At 35.9% G+C, this 9047-nt stretch overlaps 1 pseudogene across 1 annotated transcript; it reads left to right on the plus strand.

The window, feature by feature from the left end:
- The first annotated feature begins 611 nt into the window (after window positions 1–611).
- On the plus strand, window positions 612–8004 carry LOC145558590 (protein argonaute MEL1-like; annotated as a pseudogene). Its single transcript, XR_014092553.1, has 23 exons — window positions 612–680; window positions 752–1143; window positions 2862–3069; window positions 3170–3319; window positions 3426–3556; window positions 3646–3761; window positions 3855–3958; window positions 4367–4502; window positions 4589–4705; window positions 4814–4921; window positions 5031–5093; window positions 5168–5287; window positions 5367–5514; window positions 5607–5728; window positions 5819–5956; window positions 6046–6149; window positions 6236–6301; window positions 6383–6446; window positions 6632–6761; window positions 6849–6922; window positions 7088–7182; window positions 7285–7316; window positions 7398–8004. The product of XR_014092553.1 is annotated as a protein argonaute MEL1-like (transcript).
- Window positions 8005–9047: the final 1043 nt, after the last annotated feature.

Here is a 9047-nt window from a genome sequence, read left to right on the forward strand (position 1 = left end):
TTAAACCCATCATTCTTTTATGTCGTACAACATGATTCAAAATATCCAAACCCAAAAAAACCAGGAAGTTAAAAGGGAGTGTTGTGAGACAAAACAAAATGTCTCACAACTATTAAAAAATTAAAAAGGTACAATGAAGAGAGAGAAATGTGGAGAGAGATAGGAAGAGTGAAAAAGGTAGTGTGGGCTCCACTTCACGTGCAAAACGGATAAAAATTTGACAGGACCACTACCATTAAGTCTATATTTTGTTCAACTGAAACTCTAGTTGAATCTTTTTTAGTACCACCGAGACTATATTTTATACCACTGGGAGTGTATTTTGTACCACTGAAGTTCCAGTGGTATGATTTAACAGCTCAATGAGACATCTCTAAAATGACGTCTGAAATGCCTATATTACCCTTGTGAGACATAATTTATTTGTCTCACAACCTTCCGTTTGGAACACCTCCAAAAAAAACCATCCAAACAAACAAAAAGAAATAATAAAAAATTCAAAATACAATCCATGCTAACGAACATTTCTATATTAAGTTGACTACTTATTCCCATTCTCTCTCTTCTTCTTCATCACATCACATTTTCTCTGCAATTTCTTACTCATCTCCATTTTTCTCTCTCCTTTCATCATTTTCATCCTCCAATATTCAGCTACCTCTTCAAACCCACACTATCTGGTAACCATTTTTTTTTAAAAATAAAAATTATACTGTATTTTTTTCTGACTATTTTCTCTCTCCTCTTCCAGGTTAAACGATGTCGTATCATGGCGGTAGCAGCAGCAGCAGAGACGGTGGACAAGGCTACGGCGGAGGCAACTCCAGCGGTCATGTTAGACATGGAGGAAGAGATAACCGCGGTAGAAGGGGCCGAAGAGGAGGAGGTGGTGGTGGTTCAGAGGCACCGGACGTCGGGACATTGACGAAGAAAATCTGGGTAGAAGCGGCGGCGGGTGTAAGGATGATCGATGGAATGAAGAAGCTGAAAGTGTCGGATTCATTGTCGTCGTCTTCGCTAGGTCATGAACCGCTAGTGATACCGAAACGGCCTGGGTCTGGTACTGTTGGACTCCATGGTGCTGTTCGCGCTAATCACTTCCTCGTTCAACTACTTTCTGTTAATGATTTTCGTCACTACGATGTAATTTTACTATCTCTCTCATCTTCTCCATTTTTGTGAAAACTTTTATTCCTTGATGATCACGTCATTATTTCTGTGAATCTGGTTGATGAATGGGTTGATGGATGTTAATTTTTTTTTTTTTTTTTTTTTAAACTGGATTTTGATGGTAGTTTTGTCTTAATTTGATACTACCTTGATTTTTTTTTTTTTTTTTTAATTATTTATTACTTATTATTATTGTTATGAGTATTTATTTTTGGAAAAGGGTGTTGATGGTAAATACGAATAATGTCACAAACTCACAATATTTGTTGTAAAATGTGTGAGTAATTTTGGGTATAATGTTTTTGTGTTGCTGTTTATCAATGATTCCGATTTAAGTGAGAATGATGACGTCGTGTATTTTGGGTCCTCTTTCAAAACGATGATTCATTACCCAAAAAAAAAAAAACCTCCCTAATAATAATGGTTATGTTTGATCGAATAATATTGTTGGGTTAAACTGTTTTTGTAAAAGGGAAATGTAAAACCCACTTTTCTTTTTTTTTTTTTTTTTTTTTTTTGTTTACAATTTCTGAATATTGGGTGTTATTCTGTAACGTTATGCACATTGATGGGTTTCTAACGAATTTAGCTTACACAGTTACACACAGTTTAATGGTTTTTTCTTTTAAAAATTATGGGTTTTACGGAGTAGTTAGCTATTTATATATTTGTTTGTTTTTTCGTGGTTAATGTTGATTTGGAAGATTTTTGTGAAAGATGATATGTAATTATGCTCTTCATTTAATTGTATAACAGCTTTATGTATTCATTTTTATTAGTTACAATGTTAATATATTGTAGCTGTAATTGGTAAGCTGTCCTTGGTGCAATTTTTTTTTTTCTCTGAGTCCTTTTAATCTTGTTCATTTGGGGCGATTATTTGGGTGATTCAGGTTTTAATATGGTTAAACGATTTGTTAAACAGCTATTCATGTGTTTATGTATTCATTTTATTAGTTACTACTTTTAATATATTGTAGTACTAATTGGTAAGATATCCTTGATTATCTTTTGGGTGTAATTGTTTTTTTCTTTGAGTTGTTTATTTGGGGCGGTTTATTGGAGGATTTGGGTTTCAATATGGTTTATCAAGTATGCCTCTGTTCTAGTCTTATAGAGTTGGACTTGAACAAAATGGTCATGTGTTATGCTGGCTAATTCAAGTCATTAAGTGGGCAATGTAATAATTTTTTTCCATGTACTCCTGCATTGTGCTGTAAGGGAAGTCATTAATTAAGGATTGAAATAATTGTATTTTACTAACATTACATTGCTGGAAAACTAATCCCCTTATATGTAGCTTCCACTTATCCTCTCACAAGTAAAATTCTGTAAGAAAGTGAGAAGTAAAATTTTGGTTCTGTGCTCTTATAGACTTATAGTTTAGTATAATGTGGAGTACTCTTAATTCTAGCTTTCAATTATGTAAGCTTATGTTAGATATTGTAGATAACAGTAAAGAGTGTAATGAGGAGGCAAAATTTTCAGTAATTTAAATTGCTATTATTTCTTGATGCAAACGATGCAAGTTTACTCTTGGAATTTTTCGTAAGTACTGTACTAAGTATGCAAACGATGCAAGGATTGTTTGTAATGGTTTGTAGCTATGAATATTAGTATGACCAACTTTATGTCCTTTGATATCTATTAAAACTTGATGGCATACTGATGCTGTTTTCTTTATGGAGCAGGTGTCAATCAGTCCAGAGGTAGCCTCCAAGAAATTTAGTAGAGAGATACTGGATAAGCTTCTACGTGATAATGAAGACGAGCCAATTTCGAGGGCAAGATTCCGGCGTATGATGGTAAGAAGAGCCTCTATATTGCAGGTGCTTCATCAGTCACATCACAGGACTTTGTCGTTGGAATGCAAAAACAAAGAAGAGGCAGTTCTGAGAGGTATTTTATGCTTCTATCTCTTTGAAGTTAAAGGTTGTCTATTCATGAAAAATAACAAGTTTTCGCTTACCTTGTTTGAATTGTTATGTTCGATTGTCAGTGAGGTTCAGAAATTCCAGGTTACTATCAAACTGGCTAAGGAGGTTGATAAACATTTTCTGCAAGAGTACCTTGCTGGTCAATCCTCAGTTCCTCCCCAAGATGCCATCCAAGTGCTTGATGTTGTTCTTCGTGCAACAAAGCCTACAGAGTAATATTTCTTATACATCAATCTTTTTTAAGTGTTTTAACTCATAAATTCCTATTGCCTTTTGTCTTTCGTTAAGATGCTGACAAATTTTGCTTGTTTTTTGTAGCTATGTGTTGATTGGGAGATCATTCTTTTCGAAATCACTGGGCAAGGATTCTCTTGGGGAAGGTTTAGATTATTGGAGGGGGTATTATCAAAGCATTAGGCCAACCCAGATGGGCCTATCTCTAAACATTGGTACACTCTTGGCTAAATTATTGCAATATTGTATTGGCTCTGATTGTAGTTCCACCTGTGCTAACCAGATTGACTCTTTGATATTACAGATGCATCTGCACGGCCCTTTTATGAACCAATAATGGTTGATGAATTTGTGGCTAAACATTTGAATCTGAGAGAGCGAGATTTCTCTGGGCCCTTTTCTGATGCAAATCGTAACAAGGTACTGTGGTACTTGTGTTGCAGTGGTCATGTGTTGCATCCATTATTTCATCATTTTCATTCTCTGTAACTTTTATGTTTGTGCTTATATCAGGTCAGGAGAGCACTCAAAGGTATCATAGTGGAAACAAGTCATTTACGATCTAAGAAATGCTACAAAGTGGTAGGCGTGTCAAGTGTTTCCGCAGACCAGCTGGAGTATGATTTTGGACTATAATTTTAAGCATGTTTTATTTGACATTGAGTGTACTAACATTCATTTGTGTTTTGATGTCTCAATTTTTGCTATTGTTTGTTGTGGAATGTGTAGCGTTATCCTTCTACCTCTCACATTTTTTTTCCTCACCTCTTGTTGGGTTGATGCTTAATCTAACCTTCCATGAAGTACATTATATAGAAACAAATTGTCTTACAGGATTATCAATGTTGTTAGGTTGTAGATACAATGTCTTGTAAGCATATAAATAAATTGATAATGTCCAGCAAATTGTCTCATCTGTACATGGTTTCTTATGTTTGAAGCTATTGTATCTGATGTAAACTATTTCTAGTTGGGATTTTGAACTTGCAATATCCAATACTAAGCATAATGATGTTGCATTGTAGGTTCGATCTAAGCAGTAATGAGACCAAGACTGTCGCAGAGTACTTCAAAGACCAGCACAATATACAGCTTACACATCCAGCTTTACCATGCATCCAAATTGGGTCGGCTAAGAGGCATATCTATCTGCCCATGGAGGTCTCCTTTTTAATTCACTTGTTAATTTACTTTCTTTGTATCACGCATAAATGATATTAAAATAAAAAATCTTCTCTTTCTTGTAGGTCTGCAAAATTGCTCATGGTCAAAAATACCCTAAAAAGTTGAACGAGAGCCAGGTGAATGGTCTTCTTAAGGCAACCTGCCAAAAACCTCTTGAAAGAGAGAGTAAAATTATCGAGGTAAACTTTATAAGAGAGTTTGTCATTCTGCTGTATTCTAAAATGTTTGCAGGTTTTGTTGTACATGCAGTTGGTTTTATTAGTCACCATTCTTTTTAATCTCTGAAGATGGTGAAAGAAAATCGCTACTCTGAAGATCAGATGGTCAAGCAGTTTGGAATGAATATAACTGAAGAGCCTGTAACTGTTGATGCCCGAGTATTGCCTCCACCAAAGGTATGTTGGTTTTGTTGTTACAATCTCTGTTTAACTTTTATCTTGCTTTTTTTTTTTTTAAGTAAAGCACCCCTTGCACCTACTGACTTGACAAATTGCTTTTATCTAGCTCAAGTATGGAGCTGAACAAGAAGTTGCTCCAGGGGAGGGCCAGTGGAACATGTTTGAAAAAGTAAGATTTGGCTATTATAACCTTCGTTTGGTTACAGCATTCTTTATATCTAACTGGTCAGTTTGTATGTGTAGAAAATGTATATTGGTGCTACTGTGTCAAACTGGACTTGCCTGAATTTTGCAAGACGAGTTGAAGATTCAGTGCCAAAGTTTTGCAAGGACCTGGTTGACATGTGCTCTAGCATGGGAATGGTATGGATTCAATAGATGAAAATTATTAATTTCTTTGTGTGAATGTTTCCTTTTGTTGATTTTGTTCTGCCATTGTCAGAACTTCACCCCGAACCCTGTTCCTCGTATACGCACTGTTGATCATGCTCAGATTGAGAAAGCTCTTTCAGAAGAGGGAGATTATTCAGCTAAGGTGCAGAACGTGCAGTTGCTAATTATTATTTTGCCAGATGTTGCTGGGTACTATGGTATGTGAATTTGTGACTTTGTCTATTCTCTAGATTTATATGTTGTGCTTGCTTGTTGGTTGAAAGTAATAGAGATTTCTGTATCCATGCAGGGAAAATTAAAAGAATATGTGAAACTGAGCTCGGTATAGTTTCTCAATGTTGTAAGCTTAAGAAAGATAAATTTCCTAACAAGTCGTATCTTGCAAATTTGGCTTTGAAAATCAATGTGAAGGTGAGTGCTGAAAATTACGAGTCTAATGTGAGTACCTAACCACTTAATTTAGCATTTTCTTACCTACTGCTAAGCCAATGTTTGCCGCAGGCTGGAGGAAGCAACACAGTCTTGTGTGATGCGATACAGAGAAATATTCCCCTCTTGACTGATTGTCCAACGATAATTTTTGGTGCTGATGTCACACATGCTCAACCAGGGGAGGATTCTAGTGCCTCAATTGCAGCTGTATGGTTTTTCAAGCTCTGTTGTCTAGCTTTCTTGTTAGTGCTATGGATTCACGGTGTTCAGCTGTTAATTGCTGCTCGCTATTGCAGGTTGTTGCCTCAATGGACTGGCCTGGGGTGACCAAGTACAGAGGGGTTGTTCGTGCCCAGGGTCATCGGGAGGAAATTATTCAGGATCTGTATGCATGTGTTAGGTAAAATAATTGTAAATGTTGCTCAGGAAGTTGCCAAAATCATTATTCTGACTTGTGAGTTTCTAATCTATCTCTTGTGCTTGTAGAGAACTTCTGGAAGCGTTTTTGGAGGCAAATAATAAGCAGAAACCTGAGAGAATTATCTTCTTTAGGTACAATTTGTTGCTCAAATCGTTTGCTGCTCAAAAACTTTGTTGTCTGTCATTCATACTCACTCCTTTTTTATTGGGCAGAGATGGAGTAAGTGAAGGCCAGTTTGCTCAGGTTTTGCAGTATGAGGTTAATGTGATACGGCAGGTATCAGTCTTTTGACAGAAAATCTGAGCTTAATTTTCTAAATGAGTTGATTATTATGCTGTGATATGTAGTTGGTAGCAACAAGTAAGCGAGTCTGAAATGTTAATTGCAGTTGAAGTGCATTCTGCTGTTATTGAATATTTACTTCTGTTCAATCGTTATTGTATAATGTTTTTGTTTTCAAGGCCTGCAAATCCATAGAAGCGAACTATCAACCACGTGTGACATTTGTGGTTGTGCAAAAAAGACACCACACCCGGCTTTTCTCCAAAGATGGCAAAATGGTTGATCATAAGAGCGGCAATATTCGGCCAGGTAATTATATTTCCAAATTTATGCTATTCTTGTGAAGCACTGTCTCTATTTATTTGTGATCCTCGTAATGACTTTATCCTATCCCAGGAACTGTGGTCGACAGCAAAATTTGCCATCCATCAGAGTTTGACTTCTATCTATGCAGTCATGCAGGGATAAAGGCAAGTCATTTTGGTTGGCTTCAGTCTGTTAGTTGGCTTCAGACTGTCCAACGATAATTACTGGTCATTTGACTATGTGCATATTTCTGCCTAGCCATGGCCATTGATTTCACTTCCTGCAACCCAATCTTGTGGTTTTATTGACATTGTGAATGACATGTTTAGGGAACAAGCCGACCCACACACTATCATGTGCTCTACGACGACAACTATTTTACTGCAGATTTGCTCCAGCTGCTGACCTATAGCTTGTGTTACACGTAAATACCCGTTCTTACAATTAGTTTCTCAATGATTGTAATTACAACTTACAAGTTTTTCCTTTCTGATTATCAACTGTGTGTTTGAATCCTGTTTTTCAGGTTTGCTAGGTGCACACGCTCAGTATCTGTAGGTAAGTGTTAAATAAAAGTTGTTTCTTTCTTTCATCACCTCTCTGTGTTAGGATACACTAACCATAAACTTTGTTTGGCAGTTCCCCCAGCTTATTATGCACACCTTTTGGCTTTCCGTGCTCGGTTTTATGTTGAAGGTATGACCATGTCTGATAGTGAATCAACAAGTGCCAAAGATCTGACCAAGGACAAAAAACCAGAGGTTCAGCCACTTCCAGAGATCAAGGAAAATGTGAGGAATGTCATGTTCTATTGCTAGGAGGAATTGCAGCATTCTCTACCTGTTACTAGTTTTTGCAATTTTCGCTTATTTTCTGGAGCTATGAAGTTCGAGTTATGTGGGTGGAAAATGTGCCCAGGAGTTTTAATGTAAGGTGCACTTTTGAAAACACTGAAGTTTGGTCTAGTTTCAACTTTCAAGTTTTACACTGTTAAAGTTTTTGTTAAGAATGTGAAGACTAATGTTTTGAAGGGTCAATATTTGGTCAAGACTTTATCAGTTAATTTTGGAATATGTTACTGTTTTCTAATTGTTAGCTACTGTATAGTAGTAACACTTGCTAATTAATATTACTACTACCGACTAAGCAATACCTACTATTTTACCTATCACCTTTTTTTTTTTTCTTTTTAATTTCACATGTTTTTTTAAAAGATAATTTCAGAGTTTATAAAATTTGATATCTTTAGTTGGCCTAAATTAAACAAGATTTATTATGATATGATCGGTGGATTTTGATATTTTAAATATTGCAAAATAGATTAACTTGTTTTTTATGCTCATATTTTGTGATTGATCAAGATAGGAGCTGATTTCCAGCTCCCCAATTTTTTCTTACAACCATGTTTCAAGCTATTTCCTTCCCAAGCCAATAGCTTGAAATAGGAGTGAGTTTAAGTTCTTGTTTAGTAAAGAGTTTTTTTAAAGAACTTTTAGCTTATTGAATCTATCGGAGCCGTTTGACCATTATCAAAAAGCTAATTTTAGTGTTTGGTAAAAAGCTTACTAAAAGAGGTTTTCGGACTAAAAAAACTTTTTTTTGAAGTTGTTGCATATAATAAACAACTATTTTCCCGTCAAAAAAAAAATAAACAACTATTTATCAAACACTTTTATACAACCATTTATTTACACCCACCTAGTTCATTATGTTAATACAATTAGCTAATCAAACCAAACAGGGCCTAAATGACTTGAATGATTTCCCCTAATGTATCTTAGTGTTTCTTTCCCTAATGCTTGATCACAATTTCATGAATGACTAGTAAGGTTACTTAACCATAGTTCCTATTATCTATCATTTAGCACTGTCAAAACGGTTTGACAGTTCGGGTTCGGTTCGGTTTGAAATCGGTTCGGTATTAAATCGGGTCGGTTTGAAATCGGTTGAAGTGTCTCGTGGGTCGGTTTCAGTTCGGTTTAAATAGTTATCGGTTCGATTCGGTTTCGGTTTATTCTTGAGTGGTTTTAATTCGGTTCGGGTTGTAAACGGTTCGGGAAGTAAACGATTCGGTACAGCCGGGTTGCAGTTTGTTAACGGTTCAGTGTAAACGGTTTTTATACCGGTTCAAACAGTTTTGGGTTGGAAACGGTTTCGAGTTAGAAACGGTTCGGTTCTTTTTCGGTTCAGTTTTATTTTGGTTCGATTTGTTAACGGGTTTGCCTTTTATATGATTTAACGTTATTCGGATCAGTTCCATTTCACGTTTACTAAATTATGGTTCGGAAC

Source organism: Chenopodium album, chromosome 9 (genome assembly GCF_948465745.1).
Source record: "Chenopodium album chromosome 9, dcCheAlbu1.1, whole genome shotgun sequence".
Taxonomy (NCBI): domain Eukaryota; kingdom Viridiplantae; phylum Streptophyta; class Magnoliopsida; order Caryophyllales; family Amaranthaceae; genus Chenopodium; species Chenopodium album.